The sequence below is a fragment of the Gavia stellata genome, chromosome 7, assembly GCF_030936135.1.
Source record: "Gavia stellata isolate bGavSte3 chromosome 7, bGavSte3.hap2, whole genome shotgun sequence".
Lineage (NCBI taxonomy): Eukaryota > Metazoa > Chordata > Aves > Gaviiformes > Gaviidae > Gavia > Gavia stellata.
The window spans coordinates 39653218-39672434 of record NC_082600.1 but is presented as its reverse complement, the minus strand read 5'-3'; the positions used below and the strand labels follow the sequence as shown (position 1 = coordinate 39672434).

Here is a 19217-nt window from a genome sequence, read left to right as displayed (position 1 = left end):
CAACGTAACTAATAGAAAAATTTTGTTCCTTTGGTTGATTATAAGTGGCAATTCTCAATCCCGAGAAAGAAGTGTAGCACATCTAGAAGGAGGTTATTACAAAGATACTGGATCTGATTTAGACTAAGAAAACTGATATTTTAAGAGGTTCTGTTTTCAAACAATACTTGGCATTGAGTATATAATGTTAGATGTTTTTTGTGGCTTGGCTTTGCATTGGCTGAGGTAAACAGATACCCTTATCATAGTGCTACATCCTGTTCTTTAAGCTCTGTGAAAGAAACAGGAGCTAGTCTTTACTCGGTATGTCAGAATGTACTATATGGAAGAAGCCTTTCTTTCAACAAACTGGAAACCTTCTGCATGAGGGAAATAGCTTGCTTACTAGTGCTACTTACACCTCCAAGGGTAACGCTAGTTCCAATCTGTATAGGAAATGATCTGAAAGGAGCATGTCAGTTCAGCAGAAAGTAATATAGGCTTGCTTTCCCTAAATTTGTAATATGCAGGTCTGCCATTGCAATGCAGAGAGGCTTTCTGCTCTCAGTGCTGCTGACTTGCAGGTGTCATGAAGGTTTTTTAAAGACTATATGGCACTTCATATAAAAAATACTTGTTTAGGACTCTGGACAGTGTGGCTTTCCACTGTGGTCAAATCTTTGAGATCCCGAACTGTTGAGAGTTTGGAGACTGCCATGTTTTGTTTTAGACTCTTGCTGTGGGCCATCTAAATTACTTTAATCATTCCTCTTTGCTCCTTGTGTTGCATACCTAGCTGCGGCCTTTGAAGCACCATGTGGCCCACTTCTGCTCAGTCCCGTATTTGACATAGCCCATAGAGAGGGGAGAATAATCTTACAAATCTTTTCTTCAGTGCTGTCTTCTGGGTAGTTATTTTCTATTAGTCCTGGGCTTTTAGGACTACTTGGAGCCTTGAAGTTTTTCTCCAACCAGATGGGGATCACAACAGGGGCAAGAATTTGCCTGTTTTTTTTCTGTCAGTTTTTTAGTCAGATTCATACTCAGTTAATTACATTTGGCCTCCATGATCTGCACTGTGACCACAGCCCAGGGAAAAAAAACTGGTAATAGTTGTGCTTGTTCAGATCTATGAGGCTCCTTGTCCCGGCATTTACAGTCAAGTGAAGCATCATCGAATCAGACAGTAGTACATGAAAGCTCTGAGGGGAAGCTACTACACCCTGGAGTTCTTAAGCTCTGAAAAGCTAAAAGAGGACATCTGGATTCTGCTCTAACTGGTATTACTTAAGGCTGCAGCATCTCTTCTGTGTTTTTCTTTTTCTTTTCATTATGATTTTATTTAAGAATAGATGAAATTTAAATAAAAAACAATGCAGTATTGGCTGAGAACTAGCAACACCAACTTTGGGCTCGTTTGTAGACAGACAAATCAAAGCAATGTGTTCCATTAGTTTCTGTTTCTATGTCCACAAAAATAGAGTTAAGAACCATTCTAACTCATTAAATAAGATGTCAAAAGAGATGAGAATGTATTTTAACTGATAAAGAGAAACAAACCTAGTTTAAAATGTACATGAAGCTCAGGAAAAGAACCTTAATCTAAGTAATTTAAAAATGCTATTAAAAATCCTGATGGTCATAACATCTGTTTAATTTTTCACTGATTAAAATGTTTTTGTGTTGGAGTAGAATATGGTTTTCTCATGTAACACACTTGGACTAGCATAAGTCCTTATGCAGGGACAAGCACTCCTTTGGGGGGTTGGGCAGTTATTATTCCAGCTGCAAGTTGCATATATTACTTTGCAATAATAACAATATTTAATTAAATAACACTTTTTATACAAGAAGCTCAGAAGACTTTCACAGAATTTAAATAAATTAAGCTTCATAGCCTTACTGTCAGAAAAGGTAGGATTATTATTTCCATTTTACTACTGAAAAAATGGAGGTTGTAAAAAGTTAAGCAACCCATCCAAAAGTAGGCTAGGATTTGTAATACCTGAGTGCCTATCTTTTTTGATCATGTTTTAAGGATGTGCAAACTATAGTATGCCCCCTTTTGCAAGCATGACTCCTAAACTTTGTTTTCTTGTTAATTCAACTGCAAAGTAGACAGGACTTAGATGATCCTTTTGTGGTATATCTCTATTACATTTCAAATGCTGAACTATGATGCCTTCCCTTCAAAAGTATTTGTCCTTTTCCTTTTTCAGTATAACCATTCTTGTTGTGCTGAGAGGGAAACCACATTAGTAGGGAATTTCTCAGTTGACAGTGGTATTTCAAAGGAAGCATTACAGTAGAACTAGTGTCTGTTTCAGTGACTAGGGCGTTAACTGCCACTTTCTTTTGGTGGCTTAATGAGCAAAATCTGCATTAGTGATAATGCCTATGTTATTAATGTCAAACTGGCTTTTGAAGAAAGGAATTAAAATTCAAGAGAAAGTGGTGGTTTGGACTTTTGGAGGAGTATGGTTTGGTGGTGATGCATTGGGCTCGGGCTGGGATTAGGGTTGGGAGAGAGACACAGCCTAGAGTTGTAGCTGGAGTGGGGCTGGGAAGGGGCTGCAAAAGGAATTCTGTCCTCTTGTTCATTTGGGCCGTGGCTTGGGATCTTGGGCTAAGGCTCAGCCGATGTGTAGGATAGAGAGACAGGGGCTAGAGCTGCAGTTGGGGAGGGGCTATTAGCATCTTAAGAACAGATGTTTTATCCATTCAGAATAGCATCTTTGGATATCAGGGCTTTGTATATGCCTGTCTCTTGCAAAAGGAAAAAAACATTTTGGGTGCACCTTAATTTACTCAGGATACCTAAATCAGTCATATTCCCTCAGCACACTGAATGTTCTGCATTTAAAGCGAACTTACGCTGAGATTCTTACTGATGTAAATACCTGTTTATGCTAGTCAGAATTCTCCTGAAACTAATCAAGGATTTCTCCATTATCTATTGTTGCCAAAATGTCCATTAATGGAGAAATCATTAGGTTAGGTAATTGTTTCTTTTCTGGCAAGAATTTATGCAAATCAAAATTGGTTATAGAAAACCAGGTATGCTTACGGGAAAATCATGTGGAATTAATGGAGAAGAAATGAGTAGGTTTGTATAGGCATCGTGCCAAACACCTTTATTCTTAAATGGAAAACGAGGCTCTTTCTTTGTCTTACTTCTCGTGGTGTATGTAATTGAATAGAGATGCTTATTTAAGGAGTTTTTTTACAGAAAATGTGACTTCTGTTAAATATACAGAAAATGTTTCCTTTCAAGTGTATTATAATAAATTATTTTTATTTACTGTGTGCCCATTGTTGTCATTCAAAGCATGGTAGAGACTTGCTGAGTCAGATCTCATTTTGGATTTAAGAATCTTGGACATGTGGAATGGTGTGTACTATTGGCTAATAGTTACTGCAGAGGGTTGAAGAGAAGCAACATATTAACTACCTGGGAAAATCTAGGCTTTTAGGCCATCAGCAAACCATTTAGACTAATAAAGTAGAGTTTGTAAGCTCCAAAATGGCTTTGTTGAAGAAGTAGTATTGCGAGGCAGGTTCTCAGAGTATGGGGATGGGATAGGATTGAGCAAGTTCCTCCAGGGTAACATGCAGCAGAAGCATGTCTAGGAAAGCTAGAATCTCTAGGCCATTTTGTCAGGAAACAAAACATCAATTAGCGTTTGAAGTCTGGAAATAGTTCCTGTTGTGAGTTATGTATGACAGTGTTACTTTAGTGTTGAGTTTACAGACTTCTTTAGTGTTTATAAACTGTGTAAATCCTGTTCACTTTTCCTTTGTCCTATGCAAAGTGAGTGCACCCCAAAGTAGAATGCTAAAAAATGAGAATAATAATGTTTTCTGTCTTACTGAGGCAGAAAGTAGAGGGAGGGAAGAGTCAAAAAGAAAGAAGTTCAATCTTTTCTCCTACATGAGTTTTACCCTTGAATCAGCTGTTGTGCATTAAAATATGTATGACCATTGCATGGCACTCTAGAGCTGAACTCCAGTTGAAAATGAAAATACATGACCTGTCCTTTCAGAGCACCATCCTCTATGAGCAATAAAACTGTAAACCCAGGAAGAGTATAAAAGGAGTGATGGTGGTGGTGTGAAGCATACTCATTAGTAAGCATACTCATTAGTAAGCATGCTAGGAATGTAAAGCTTTCTTTATGCAGACAGAGTAGATTGCCTTTAAAGTTTCTGTAAAGGGAATGGCAGCGTTTGAGTTCCTTACCTAATCTTTTTGACCAATTGACTGGCATGTAGTAACCCATGAGACACGGCTTATAGACACCTGCAAGGTGTTGGTGTTGCCATTGTCAATTCTCATTTATTGCATTTACTTGATGTCTTGAAGTCCTAACTCGTGAAATTATATAACTGTGAGGATCTCAGCTTTCATTTTATAATCCTAGACCTCAGAGTTGGGAAGAAGAGCACATATGGTGCGTAGAGGATTATCCTGGAGGCTTCGCCGTCCTTTGAAAATGAAAAGAATGAGGAGTGGAAGAGAAAAGAAGGCTAACACGATGACTTATGACACTCCGACATTTTACTGGTTTACAGCTGTTCGCCTAATTGGGCTTGATAGCGATTTAAGTGTGTTGACTGTCTGGTTGGTTATACTCAGTATTACAGTTTTAGAATATTATTGGTGCCTCCCTGGTGTTGTCCTTTAACATCATGTCTTGCAGCTCATGAATGGGTGTCAGGGGATCCACAGCAGCATGTGATTTAAATAACTTCTACTGATCTCGTTGGAAATTTTATTTCCATGTTGTTCAGGTTCTTGCTTCAGTTCCCTCCTCTACCATGGAGCTCCTCTCTTGCCCGTGAGCAAGTCACTGAATTTTAGTGAGTCTCACTTTCTCAGTCTGTAAAAGGAAGATAATTCATGCCGCTCTACTTTACATAGGGAACAGGAAGGTTAATTAATTCAAATAGAAGGAATTATTTAAATTCAAATGAGTATTTAAAAAAATATTTCCTCAGGTGAGATCCATTAGTTCAAGTGTTTTGGGTTAGGGTGAAATAGTTTAGGAGGAAACAGGAGCAGAAAACTGACAAGTTTCCATGAGACCTTTATATTAGGGGAGAACATAACTGGTATTTGCCTCAGGAGGGTCCAGGAAATCAGTCCAGCATTTTCTCATTATTCTAAGTGGATAGGTGAGAAGTAAGTGGTATCTGCCTATTAGAATGCTTTTGTGTTGCAGTTGAAAAATTACTCTGGTTCACAGACATCCTGCGGTTTGTTTCAAACTGTTGAGATAGCGACAACTGCAGCAGCACAGTGTTTAAATGAGGTTGCAACATCCACCCAAAAAGGGGAATAAATTTGTGAGTGACTGGACAAGACTATGCTCTGTTGCTGCCTGGCACATTCACATGGCTGTCATTATGTAAACTAGCTCAGGTATGTCTACAGGAGTTCCACACATAGGCATGCCCTGAAGTATTACAACTGAAATTGTCTGTTGGTTATTGCTTCTATTTTACCTGCCTATGAACTCCACCTGGATACAATTTCTGTGCCCCAACAGAAGTTTTGTTTGGGGTTTTTTGGTTTGTTTTGGTTTTTTTTCCCCGAAAAAGAAGCATTACAGAATTAAATTTAATGTAAAAGGTTATTGTAAAGTTAGTATGGTTTCTGAACAATCTGTCCTGTTTCTATGTCACATCATTTTCTTCCTTTAAATAATGTATTTCATATGAGGTGAAGACTTTAAAACAGAATCACCTAAACTTCTGCATATGTCTTAGCATTTAAAATTACACAAATAATGCTATTTTTTGCTTATAGTTGTGGAATGTCAGCAGGTTGTCCCCATAGATAAACATATTGCGAGCTACTAGTGCAAGGTAGAGGTGCTTTATGCAAGCTGTCTTGTTTATCTTATTTGAGCACCTGCATCTGGGTTAGAAACAGTATTTGCTCTATTTGCAAAGCTATCAAAGATACTAAGAATTTAACTGAGATGGCAAACAGTATTGTAGCTGGATGTAAAGGTGTGTTTTTCACTGTCTTTCCCCAGATTGTTCAACAGACTGAAAATCGCAAGGTATTTTTATTGCAGTTCTTAATGGATAAGCATCCTTGCTTGAAATCATATTACACCTTGGTGTTCCCAAAGATAGTAAGTCTGACCAAAACTTGACTGACTTTGCCATTGCAAGGAGTAATCTGGATAGGCCAAGTCCCTGTGATTGAACTGGACTGGCAAGCCCATGGTGGTGTATTTTGTTCTAATGGAGTAATGGACTTAACACTATTACTGCCAGCCCAGGTCACAGAATCACTAAGGTTGGAAAAGACCTGTAAGAGCATCAAGTCCAACCATCACCCAACACCACCATGCCCATTAAACCATGTCCCACAATGCCTCCTCCACACGTTCCTTGATCACCTCCAGTGATGGTGACCCCACCACCTCCCTGGGTAGCTTATTCCAGTGTCTCACCACTCTCCTAGTAAAGAAATTTTTCCTAATATCCAGCCTAAACCTCCCCTGGTGCAACTTGAGGCCATTTCCTCCTGTCCTGTCACTAGTCACTTGGGAGAAGAGACCAACACCCACCTCTCTGCAACCCCCTTTCAGGTAGTTGTAGAGAGCGATGAGGTCTCCCCTCAGCCTCCTCTTCTGCAGACTGAACAACCCCAGTTCCCTCAGCCGCTCCTCATCAGACTTGTGCTCCAGACCCCTCACCAGCTTTGTTGCCCTTCTCTGGACACGCTCCAGCACCTCAATGTCCTTCTTGTAGTGTGGGGCCCAAAACTGAACACAGTATTTGAGGTGCGGCCTCACCAGCACCGAGTACAGGGGCACGATCTCCTCCCTATTCCTACTGGCCACACTATTTCTGATACAGGCCAGGATGCCATTGGCCTTCTTGGCCACCTGGGCACACTGCTGGCTCATATTCAGCCGGCTGTCAATCAACACCCCCAGGTCCTTTTCTGCGGGGCAGCTTTCCAGCCACTCGTCCCCAAGCCTGTAGCATTGCATGGGGTTGTTGTGACCAAAGTGCAGGACCCGGCACTTGAACCTCATACAGTTGGCTTCCGCCCATCGATCCAGCCTGTCCAGATCCCTCTGCAGAGCCTTCCGACCCTCCAGCAGATCAACACTCCCGCCTAACGTGGTGTCATCTGCAGACTTGCTGAGTGAGCGCTCAATCCCCTCATCTAGATCATCGATAAATATATTAAACAAGACCGGCCCCAAAACTGAGCCCTGGGGGACTCTGCTTGTGACCGGCCACCAACTGGATTTCACTCCATTCACCACAACTCTCTGGGCTCGGCCGTCCAGCCAGGTTTTAACCCAGCGAAGAGTGCACCTGTCTGAGCCACGAGTCGCCAGCTTCTCCAGGAGAATACTGTGGGAGACAGTGTCGAAGGCTTTACTAAAGTCCAGGTAGACAACATCCACAGCCTTCCCCTCATCCTCTAGGCAGGTCACCTGGTCATAGAAGGAGATCAGGTTGGTCAAGCAGGACCTGCCCTTCATGAACCCGTGCTGGCTGGGCCTGATCCCTTGGTTATCCTGCACGTGCCCTGTGAGTGCCCTCAAGATGAACGTCTCCATAATCTCCCCCGGCACCAAGGTCAGGCTGATAGGCCTGTAGCTCCCTGGATCCTCCTTCTGGCCCTTCCTGTAGATGGGTGTCACGTTGACAAGCCTCCAGTCGTCCGGGACCTCCCCTGTTAACCAGGACTGTTGATAAATGATGGAGAGTGGCTTGGCAAGCTCCTCCACCAGCTCCCTCAGTACCCTTGGGTGGATGCCATCAGGCCCCATAGACTTGTGAGTGTCCAGGTGGCATACCAGGTTGTTTACTGCTTCCTCCGGGATCATGGGGGGTTTATTTTGCTCTCCATCCTTGTCTTCCAGCTCAGGGGACTGAATACCCTGAGGATGCCTGGTCTGGCTATTAAAGACTGAGGCAAAGAAGGCATTAAGTACCGCAGCCTTTTCCTCATCCTTGTTGACAATGTTCCCTCCCACATCCAGTAAAGGATAGAGATTCTCCTTGGCTCTCTTCTTGTTGTTAATGTATTTATAGAAACTTTTTTTGTTATCCCTTACGACCGTGGCCAGATCGAGCTCTAGCTGGGCTTTTGCCTTTCTAATTCCCTCTCTGCATGACCTAATGAGATCCTCTTAATCTTCTTCAGTTGCCTGTCCCTTCTTCCAAAGATGATAAACTTGCCTCTTTTTCCTGAGTCCCAGCAAAAGCTCCTCGTTCAGCCAGGCCCGTCGTCTTCCCCGCCGGCTCTTCTTATGGCACATGGGGACTGCCTGCTCCTGCGCCTTTAAGAATTCCTTCTTGAAGAATGTCCAGCCTTCCTGGACCCCTTTGCCCTTCAGGACTGTCTCCCAAGGGACTCTCTCAATCAGTGTCCTGAACAGGCTGAAGTCTGCCCTCCGGAAGTTCATCGTAGTGGTTTTGCTGACGATCGTAGTGGTTTTGCTGGCTAGAATCAGGTGAGATGAAGCCTCCTTTCCCTGGAGCTTCATTGGCAAACTAGCAGATGGCTTGAAGGTAGAGGAACTCTTACTTAATCCATTGTTTGTATCTGAGGTATTATGTGATTCTGGAGAGTTTCCTCCATGATTTCATAGGCGGTTGTATTAAAAAGATCCTGTTTGATTTGAGTGTGAACAAAATCAAATCAAAATATCTTTAATTGGTGTCTGGTGGAATTTTTTGGATGGGAAGGGTACCCTTTCTAAACTTGTCAGAGAGGGAATATGGAATCATTTTAGCATCTGTCACTGAACTTGGAAGAATAATTAAGTCTTCTCATCTAGCCTTTTAGCATTTATTTATTTATAAATGCATCTTCATGCGTTTAATTGGTTTCAGTAAGCTAATTAGACAAGCACGGTGTGGCAGGGGATTGATGTTGGTGATTATTGTTTTCTTCTTTTTTTTCCTTAAGCAGGTCAGGTTGGCCTGAGTCTCAAGTCTAATGAAGACAAACGTTGGTTAATTTCCTTGTGGAAGTAGATTTAGTTGATTTCCAAAGACTAAATTCATTAACGAGCTTGGCCCTAGGTCCTCCAAAAATTAAGAAAATAATACACTGAAATGTTGTTTGGTGCTTTAGAGAATGTGAGAGGCATACATTTATGATTGCTTATAGGGGGAAAAAAAAGTTTTTGCCATTTATCTTTATGTAATGAAGTGCATTTTGCTAAATTTAAAGCAGACCTTGCTTTCAAGCATGGCCTGCTTAGTGGAGGGTTTTAAAATTGGATGTTAAGTGAGGCAGCCTGGCTCCTGATTGATGGCTAAGCAGGTACCCTTATAGTGTCTTTGTTTCTGTTGGCGGGGAGAATTTGGAACTTGTTACATCTTTTGACCATGGTTCAGAATTATCCAAGGTAGTAATTTCAGTCCTGCAATATGGCACAGAAATGAAAGGGTAGCAGAGCTTTTCATACTCTGTATTGTGGTGGTACCAGCTGTTTCAGACATCCGTTTTCTCTCTTGTTTCAGTTCAGTCCAGAGTGATTGTATGGAAATGAGCTCTTTATCCATGCTATTCTGGAACATTTTTGAGGTTCAGCTGCTAGTGTTGGGTTCATGTTTTTGCACTGATTTCAGCAAAACCTAATCCATTTTGCTTGGGCTCAGATGACTTCCCCACTGTCTCTAAACAGCTGCTTAGTGAATTTTCTGTGATACCAGACAGAGGTGTATGTTTTCATTTTTCAGCCATCCTTTCAGTTTAGCATACTAACTACCATTTTTCTGTAAAAGGCTAATACCGAGTCAGTCTGGGGTTCACTAAGATTTTTGTTGCTGCATTCTGAGGCTGACACTGTTGTATGCTTTTGAATAGTTTCCAGTGATTGGATCCGCCTAGACCCACTGCTTATTGTCACCACAAACAGCTTAAAGCACTGTAGAACAACCTGGAGATAAGGTATTGCCCATACCTGCCCTTTCATCCCATCTTGTATCAAGTTGAAAAAAATGGGGCCAAGGCCATCTGGCCTGTTCTGATGAAATCAGGAGACCTGTCAATACCATAAGACTTCTATTTAATAACCTGAAACAGGTATGCGGTCTCAAAATCACAATGTGGTTGTTAAAAGTTGGGACAGTCTCATTAAATCTGGATGTGATGACGTTAATAATAGTAATACAGAGATTATTTTGGTAACATGTGTGTTCACTGATGAAGAATTAAAGCTGTACTAATTTTTAACTTTGAAATACCTGGTTTTTAAATGAATCTTTAGTTTCAGTCTTGTAATACTGTGCTAGCATAATCTTTTGGCAGTGAATATGAAAATGTATTCTTAATGATACTGAATTTGGCCAGAGACCCTAAATAATAATATTCAGGGTTCCCATGGTAAAGCATTTCCCTGAATCCTTGTCAAACTTTTTTGTAAGTTTTTTTTAAACGAAGAAAAGTCCTTACCTATCAGTTTCCATGTATGCAGTGGTTTCTACTACTGTAGAAATTGCACAGTTTTTCTGCCATCCATACTAGGATGTCATGCTATATCCTGTGTGTAAGGATACATTAATAAACATCATTGAATCAAAAAGGGCATGTCTCTGAGAGGCAGAGATGTCTTGCGCCTTTTATACAGATTGGGGAAAATGACTTTAAAGTTTTAGGGGTTTAATATCTGTCTAGAGCTAAGGTTTTAATTCTTAAAACTTCCATTCTGCAGCTGCCTGGATGTGTATCGCTTTTGTACTGAAAATCCTTTATGTGCCTAAAACTTTGCTTTTGGCCAAGCTCTCTACTAGCATAGTTTTCATGGTGCTGCATAGCTTGGCATCTATTAAATAGATAGAAAATGTTTTAGGCTCCATTAAATAGATGTTCCTCAATCTGTTAGCTGAGATGTGAGGGCCACTAAGTGAGCTGTTGAATACAACTTGTGAGGCTTCATACAAAATGGCTGTAGAAGTAGGGATGCAGGTTCAGGCAGAGGGCAGGTACCCAGCATGGGGATGAGAGTTTCAAGGCACATCTCCTTTCACTGGGAAACATGCCTTAACCATAAATTTGTAGATCACCTGAAGCTGCAGGCATTATCAGCTTTCCTTTTTAAAACTCATCTCTAGTGGAATAGTTAAGAAATTTTAAAACTCATCTCATGGAATAGTTAAGAAATTGGAAGAATGAGGGAGAAAATGTGATTGTGACCTAGTGGTTAGATTATATATGTGAAGTAGGGGAAACCTGGTTTTTAATTCCTATGCCATTTAGAATTTCTGTATTTTTATCAAATAAGTATTTGGTAAATATCTTGAAGCTGGGCCGCCTTTTTTCAGGGCATTGTTCTTTCTCTGAAATCAGGGATTTGTTCTTTTTCTTTAAAACAAACAAAACCTGGTCCACCTCACTCTGAGATGGCTAAAGACTATGAATCCTAAGTGAAAAGAGGTATCTTCTCGAATCTCAGGATAAGTTGTCTAGTACTTAGAGATGTGGGATGAAGACAAACTCTTCAGCCGTTCCTCTTGTCTGTCTGTAGTTACTGCTACTCTAGTTGCTGCCCAGTGTGTATCCCCTTTCTAAGCATCTAAATCTTCTATCTTCTCTTGCCCTTTTTTTTTTTTTGTTCTTTTGGATTCCAGAAGTCTAATTCAGGCTGTGGATTTGTTACACAACAGGGTGCTATGTCCCTGTAAATCTAGTTCTGAATCTTCAGATGTGCATACTAACACGTATATGCCCATTGCTATTTACCTGTCTTGAACTAGGAAATACCTTGGTGGCCCTGTGCATTGTTCCAACTTTCTCATATGTGTATGCAAGTTGTGGATGCACTTCGATTGCCTTAGAGTAAGTGCTTCATGTGAGGGCTTTCATATTTATGTCCGGAAAATTCAGGAAAGAATTTGGACCCTATCTGGCATGTCTTTCTCAGGAGTGCTCAGTAAAGGAAGCATGCTAGCTATGTTCTGCACACAAGGTAACTCTTTGTTCTGATGCACAAAGTCCCGGAGGATTTACATTGTCCAGGATTTCCAAGCATCAAGCAGCCATATTAGAGCTACCACCTGACTATGCTGCCCAGCATCTGGAAATTCCAGGCAAATGGCCAGATTTGTCTTTTTTTTTTTGCCTGGGCAGAATTTCTGTGTGGAAAAAAGGGCTGTGTCTGGAGAAACCTGGGCATCTGGCAGCTGTACCGTGGATTATTGAGCTTCTCTGTGATGAAATACAAAACAGAGTGCAAGTATGAAGAGTTCCTTGTTTTAAACAGAAGCTGTTTTTCCATTTCATAATTCTTGATGGTGTTTCTGTTGTCAAGATTAGATTCAGATGAAGAGAAGGTTATTAACTGGAGAAACTGATTCTGATGCCATTGCAAGTGGAACTAATTCCAGTACATAACATGTTGATAGATTTCAGATTTTTACATTTTATATACTACCAAGAATTCTGTTTGGTTGCTTTAAATCCTGTCACATTGCCACAATTAATTACTAGTATTTTTGCCTTGCATTTGAAGTGATTACAAGTGTGTAATTTAGCTTCAGGCAGCTTTTAGCCAAAACATAATTTAATATCCAGCTGGTTTTCCCCTCACCTCCCTCAAGCACCAGAAGACATCTAGCTTTCTAGACTCATCTTGTGAAGCCAATAGCCATGGTGTCAGCAGATTGAAGCCCAAATAGAAGTACTGGGGTCCCAGTCCCTAGACCTGGATTTTCTGTACTTCTTGACCTGTAGATCACTACAGTTTTTACCCAGAAAGTGTTGAAAACCCTTTGCCCAGGAATGTTTCCATTCTAATTGCGATCTCTGTCTAAATGGACCTTCCCTTTCTTCTCCTCTGTGTTTTGAGGCTAGAAAGACTCACGTCAGCTGGTTCTGTTGCAAACTACAGCTATGCGGCAGTCTGAAAAAGCAGAGCCCAAACTCAGGTTTGGAATACAACCACTAATGAGAGGGGAAAATGCATAATCTGTCTCTCTTCAGATATCTGTCACTGCAGAAAGCATTTATAGGTTCGCTTGTGATTCAATAGGTGATACATTTTCCCTGGAGTCAGCACTGAACCTCCTGCATGTTGTGTCAGGCAGCGCTTAACTGCCTTTTTTTGATGAGGCATAAAAATGAGACTTTGCCTTTAGAACCTTAATGAGTGCTCAAATTAATGTTGTAGCTGGTACAACATAATGTCTTGCCTCCCTGGAGTGCAGCTCAAGGAGGGTAGAAGGTATCTGAGATTGTATGTTGTCCCTGTGCAAGTAGATGGGCAGCTATGGGGTCAAGAAATTCACAAGCTGTCCCTAACAGTCCCTCCACTTCTGCACCCTCAAAGACTATGTGTGCTTACCAAGCGTAAGCTCTGGGATGATTCAGAGCAGGAGACTAATTTAGTTCCCAGAGGAACCTCTCTTTCTTCATTGATTACAGAGAGAATGTAGGAATACAAGCTTTCTGGATACTGCATAGAGAAGAGAGAGATGACTTGTCTTATTAATATCTGAAGTGTATGAATTAAAATCTTTTTCATTCATAATTCCCACTGAATTTAGTAGAATTGTTTTGTTAATGTTGGATGTTTAGTCCTTACAAGTACATCTGGCATAATAGGAAAACAGCAACTTTGCTACTCGTGTTTTAAATTTAATTACACCAGATCTTACCATTGTAACTTTCTCTAATGTACCCATCAGAATGTCTGACCCTTTGGCAGGTAAACACGTTATTTATTAAAAATAGTGGCAAAATATCTTTCAAAAGAAAATAGTGTATGATGTACAAATTCTAGTAATCTAAAATATAGGTAATTTGGAAGATGCAAAGCTTTCTGTAAGTGCAAAGTATTAGAATAGGCTTTTTCTTCTTACTGTAAAACTTCACTAGATGTCAGTGTGGAAAGTATTTTTACATATATGCTATATGAACTGTAGAATGAGAAGTGTTAATTCCTTTAACACATGCAGAATTAAGATGGCACTTACTAGAATTTGGTATCTGGGGGATTTCTTGGTACATGATTTATTTGCAGAACGCAGTTTCAGGACAACCAAAGCAATTTTGGTAAGTTCGCACTGAATTCTGAAAATTGTTTCTGTTCAAATAGATATACAAAAGTGAAAATTTGTTTCAGTACTTACAGAAAGTTTTGAGATTTATATTATAAATTAAAATTACATTTTAAAAGATAATTAAAAACAATTTTTAGGGTTAAACCCCAAACTTTTTGGTTTTGTTTTATATTGTTGATCATTTTGAGTCAGAAAAAAATTTGATGTATATTTTCTTGCTATTGTTTTGTGAAAGCTGGACTTGTTTGTATGATGGTAGCAAGTGTATTGTCATATGGCTCAAGACAGGGCTTAGGCATTAACTTAACACATTTAGAAAAGAAAAAAAGCATACATATTTATATACGTTTAAGTTTGATTAAGGAAAGCATTTCTAAGTAAGTGTGCTTGTGCATTCCTTTAACTGTATTACGTGTTTACATGACATTTGAAGAATGAGACTATCTCTGTTCCTACATGAGAAGGTTGGTTGGTTGGGGTTTTTTGGGGTGTTTTGATTTTGTTGTTTTATTGAAGCTTCAGTGCTTTTATTGAAGCTTTAAGGTTTGGTCTCCTTTGAGGTAGTTAGACTTTTCCCTTTAAATTAATTCCTTTGTGTTTCTGAACTGACACACCAAGCGGAAGGTAGTGGTTTAGATGTTGTCTGGTGCCTTTGGTTTTGCTATATTGTTAAAGTAAGCTGCTACCAGAACTAGTTTACCAGGACAAGCCTAACTGAACAGTCAGTGAACACCTGAACACAAGTATTTCTGCTGAAGTATGGAGCTAAAGAAGACACCCTCTCCAATCCTATTCTGACTGCTAGTACAGTAATGAAAAGGTTAACACAAGAGGAACATAGACTGCTTGCGTGCTGTCTTCAACTGCCAATTCACAATTTCTCTCTTGAAGTTACTGCTTTTAATAGAAACTTAAGTGAACTTTCTGGTTTTTGGAGTTACCACAAAGAGGTTGATTCTGTCCAGAGTTAGGATATGACTAAGGGAGTGATAAGGAAAAGCTTAAACTATATGTGCACTATTTTTCCAGCTTTAACTTGCGCAGTAGGCACATAGCCATTCAAAAGCAATCTTTTAAAAATATGGTAAAAAATGTTGACACTGCAGGAGTTGCATCCACAAGTTGTATTTTGTCTTTATTATTTCCAGCTATTAAGTATCTTCCATTTAGAGGCAAAAAGGTTTTTTTCCCCTAAATACTGGCATCACAAACTCACACTCTATGTGAGTCCTTACATACGCCTTAGGTATGCTTTCAGGAGCATGTCCATTACTCTCAGAAAGTTGGCACAGATGGAACCAATTAACGCTATAATTTGGATACAGCAAATCATTCTTTAGTAAATATTCAAGAACTCTTATTAAAGGTCCTTTTGTATTTGTGCAACTTTGACTAAAAGTAAAACTTTTGCTTTTGCCAATAAAGATCCCGTGATTCTGAATGCAGGAGTTCGACATTTTTCGTATTAGAATTGAACTTTCCTTTTGCATACATTGGTTAACACTGTACTAATAAATATTAACTAAATAACGTGGTGATGGGTGAACTGAAATATGCAGAAAACACATTTGAAAATGTAAATGTCAAATACATATATTAACAGCAGATGAATTTTAGGGAATTTTGAGAGGTTTGTTAAAATATTGCAAAGTTAAGGGGTGATGAAACCGATATTTAAGAACTTAATCTTTTAGTAGATTTCATTAATGTTTTGTAAATTATACCCACACTTTGAGGAGAAGAAAAGGACTTTTTAAAGTACTGCTTTATGTAACATTTCCTTCTTCTGAACTGATAACTGTTTAGTTTATGTCCTGTACTTCATGAAGTTTAAGTGGCTGTAGCAGGACAGGTATAGCATACTAAATAGGCTTTACAAAGGCACCTTGACACATTGTCTTTTAATGTTTTTAAAATAGACATCTTATTCCTCTTGCTGTTTTCTCTGTCAATATTTTGTGATGGCTAACTCAGCAAATTCTGCAACTCTTGTTCTGGGCTAAGACTTTTTCTTGTGACCAGTAGTTCACATTTTGGCCCACAGGAAAGGACGTGTTATTGCCTTACTTTTCACCCCTTTCTGTGATGATAAATAAATACGTTAAATCCTCTGATAGTAAATCAGGCTGAAGCACTCTTGCCTTTCTTGCATAGTTTACACCAATGATCTTCAGAATGTTCTATCCAATTCACCTGGGAGGTCTTACACTTTTGTTTCTTGTTTGGAAGATTGTAAAAAGGAAATTTGAGAAAAACTGCAAAGAATACTCGGCAAGTTCCTCCCTTTGTACTATTGGGTTGCAGGGAAACCAAGATATAGCAAAGCCCAGGAATGCCAGCTTCGAGATCCTGTATTGTAGAGCTCTGCCGTTCTGACTTTAAGGTGAGAGGTGTGGCTGGGTCTATACTTGGTGCTGGTTCATCTTTATGCATGCAGCAAAATTTTGCTTTTCCTTGCAGGGACCCTTCAAAAACACCAAGGGTCTTGCTGTTAGTTCCGGAGGTGTGGGGGTTTTTTTCTTTATTGGAATATTTTATTTTATACCGGAAAGAACAGTTTATACACTGAATTTTACTGTGAAATGAAATTTGTGCTAGCATACTCAGAGCCAAGGTTTAGGGCACTAATTTATGTTTTATAAATCAAATAAATAAATGTGTACCTGTAAATCAAGCTGGATGCGAAAGCATACAAATCATAGATAAATGCTTGAGTACGTTCTTCTTAGAACTGAAGGCTGTAGAACCCTTGTTAGTTTGATGACCTTATATGAGAAATCTAGACAGGCTTAAGTGCTTGCTGAAGTATGGCATGGTTTGGTTGTCATATTAGCCTTTAACTTAATAATAACAACTTGCATTTCCCATGGCATTATCATGTGAAGATGTATGGCCCAGAGTTTGGGATTGTAGGGTGTTTTTGATCCTTCTGGAAGCAAGTAGAAGATTAGGATTTTGAGAGATCACTGGTGCACTCTGTACTGTAACTCTGGGAACTGCTGCCTGTAATAAGATTTTATATTGCTCCTTTGGAAATGTCTGCATTGATTTCTGTCAGAGCCTGGATGAAATATATTTTTTGTTTAACTGTCTGTGTTCTATGCAGATCTTAGGAAAGAGTCAAAGGACAAAAAGCCCAGTTTTGCATCTAGTCTCAGCTGTCTCCCCAGTATTCAGAAGTGTTCCTATCCAAGCGTATGCAGTAGCCTTACCAAAGTGTTTTTCATGTATTAAATATTATAAATAATGCAGTTAAAGGATGTTGTGAATGAAGTTGCACGAAATGGTATGTTTTGCCTTGCCCTTCTCTGTTACCAAAGACTGTATGCCGAAGAGTTTGGCATAAGCACAAACTTTGTTGTACTTTACAACCTTTACAAGCTTTGTTCCTTTAATTCCTTAAGTAGAACTCAGCTTGGCTGTAGTTTACACTGCATTTCCTGAGTTCTGGGATTTATCCTCTCTTGTCTACAGCTTCTCACTCTGCTCATAAACCACAATTTGGAATATTTGTGACATGGACTTTTGCAACAATTTATGGGAGTCTTTTCTTCTCAAGGGAGATTAAAGTTGACTGATCCACACAAGATTGCTGATTTTCCATTTAGAGGAGTTAGGCATATGATAAATGTTTTCAAAGAAGGTATTCTATTGAGAGAGACAGAACTGGTGGTTCTGGTTTATTCTAAGTTTAAAAAATGGGTGGGGAGAACAAAATGAAGAATTTCATATAAACAGTCATTTTGTGGACTCTCTGTGTTGTGGATACTGCAGGAGAATTGTGTCCCATCTATTTATGCTGGTGTGAGCAGATTAAAAAAAAAAGCTTAATTCATGTTCATTACATTCAAGCCATCGTCCTTCACCATTTTCAAAGTAAAAGCTGAAATCTTTCTCAGTGGGATATTATTTTGTAGAGGATAGGGTAGGAAAGGTTACTTGTGTTTTAGTAAAAATAACTAACTAGTTTTAGGATAGGAACATCTTCTACTGCCTTCTGGACATGCCTGCTAGAGGGAAAGTTTTGTAAGGCTTTGGCATACAAATATTTAGCCAGTACATGCCAGTCTCTGGACACAAGTATACAACTTCCTGTACTGACTTATGTGAGAGGAGACTGTTAAAAAGCACAGTCCTCTTCTCATAACATGGTTGTCTCCTGACAGTTTCCTTGTGTAGTAATTGAACCCTTGATTTTAGAAGATGTAATATATTCGAGACTTGGTTTGCACTAAAACCCAAGGCCACAAATAGTAAGTGGACAAATAAATAGTAATGGTTATAGCTGAGAGAGAGGCTGCTTGTGAAAGTGGGCTATTTAAATTACAGATCCAGGCATACATGTATTGTGGATGACTGGGATGCTACCGCGAAAATCAGAACGTCAATCAGCTTGCTCTTCCTCTCTGAATGCTGAACAGGAGTGACACTGCTAATCTGCTTTGTATTCCTGTGGTTCATAGCATCATAGAATAGCCTGGGTTGGAAGGGACCTTTAAAGGTCATCTAGTCCAACCCCCTGCAATGAGCAGAGGCATCTGCAACTCGATCAGGTTGCTCAGAGCCCCGTCCAACCTGACCTTGAATGTTTCCAGGGATGGGGCACCTACCACCTCCCTGGGAAACCTGTGCCAGTTTTCACCACCCTCATCGTAAAAAATTTCTTCCTTATATCTAGTCTGAATCTACCCTCTTTTGGTTTAAAACCATTACCCCTTGTCTTATCGCAACAGGCCCTGCTAAAAAGTCTGTCCCCATCTTTCTTACAAGCCCCCTTTAAGTATTGAAAGGCCACAATAAGGTCTCCCCAGAGCCTTCTCTTCTCCAGGCTGAACAACCCCAACACTCCCAGCCTGTCCTCATAGGAGAGGTGTTCCAGCTCTCTGAATATCAAAATGGGATAATGATGGTGTTCTTTGGATTCGTCTGTGGAAGAGTGATCCTTTCCATATCCTGGAGGTAAAGTTAGTGACATTCACAAATTTCACAGTCACTCTCTGTCTGTATTACTTGCTTCTGAACTGAAATGAACTGTGGTCACTGAGGATCAGCGCAAAATTGTTAGCTAGAGAATTTTTTTAGTAGCGGCACATTTAGGTTTATATCTGTACCAAAAATATTTGTCACGAACAAAAACTTGCCTTTACTGAAATGAGTGTAGAGAGGCCAACAGTTTTAAAGGAGTC

The 19217-nt window shown here is 39.8% G+C and overlaps 1 protein-coding gene across 1 annotated transcript in view; it reads left to right on the top strand.

The window, feature by feature from the left end:
* Window positions 1-19217, top strand: part of LOC104255936 (cytochrome c oxidase assembly protein COX16 homolog, mitochondrial) — a 51414-nt gene that overhangs the window by 14392 nt on the left and 17805 nt on the right. The window lies entirely within an intron of this gene.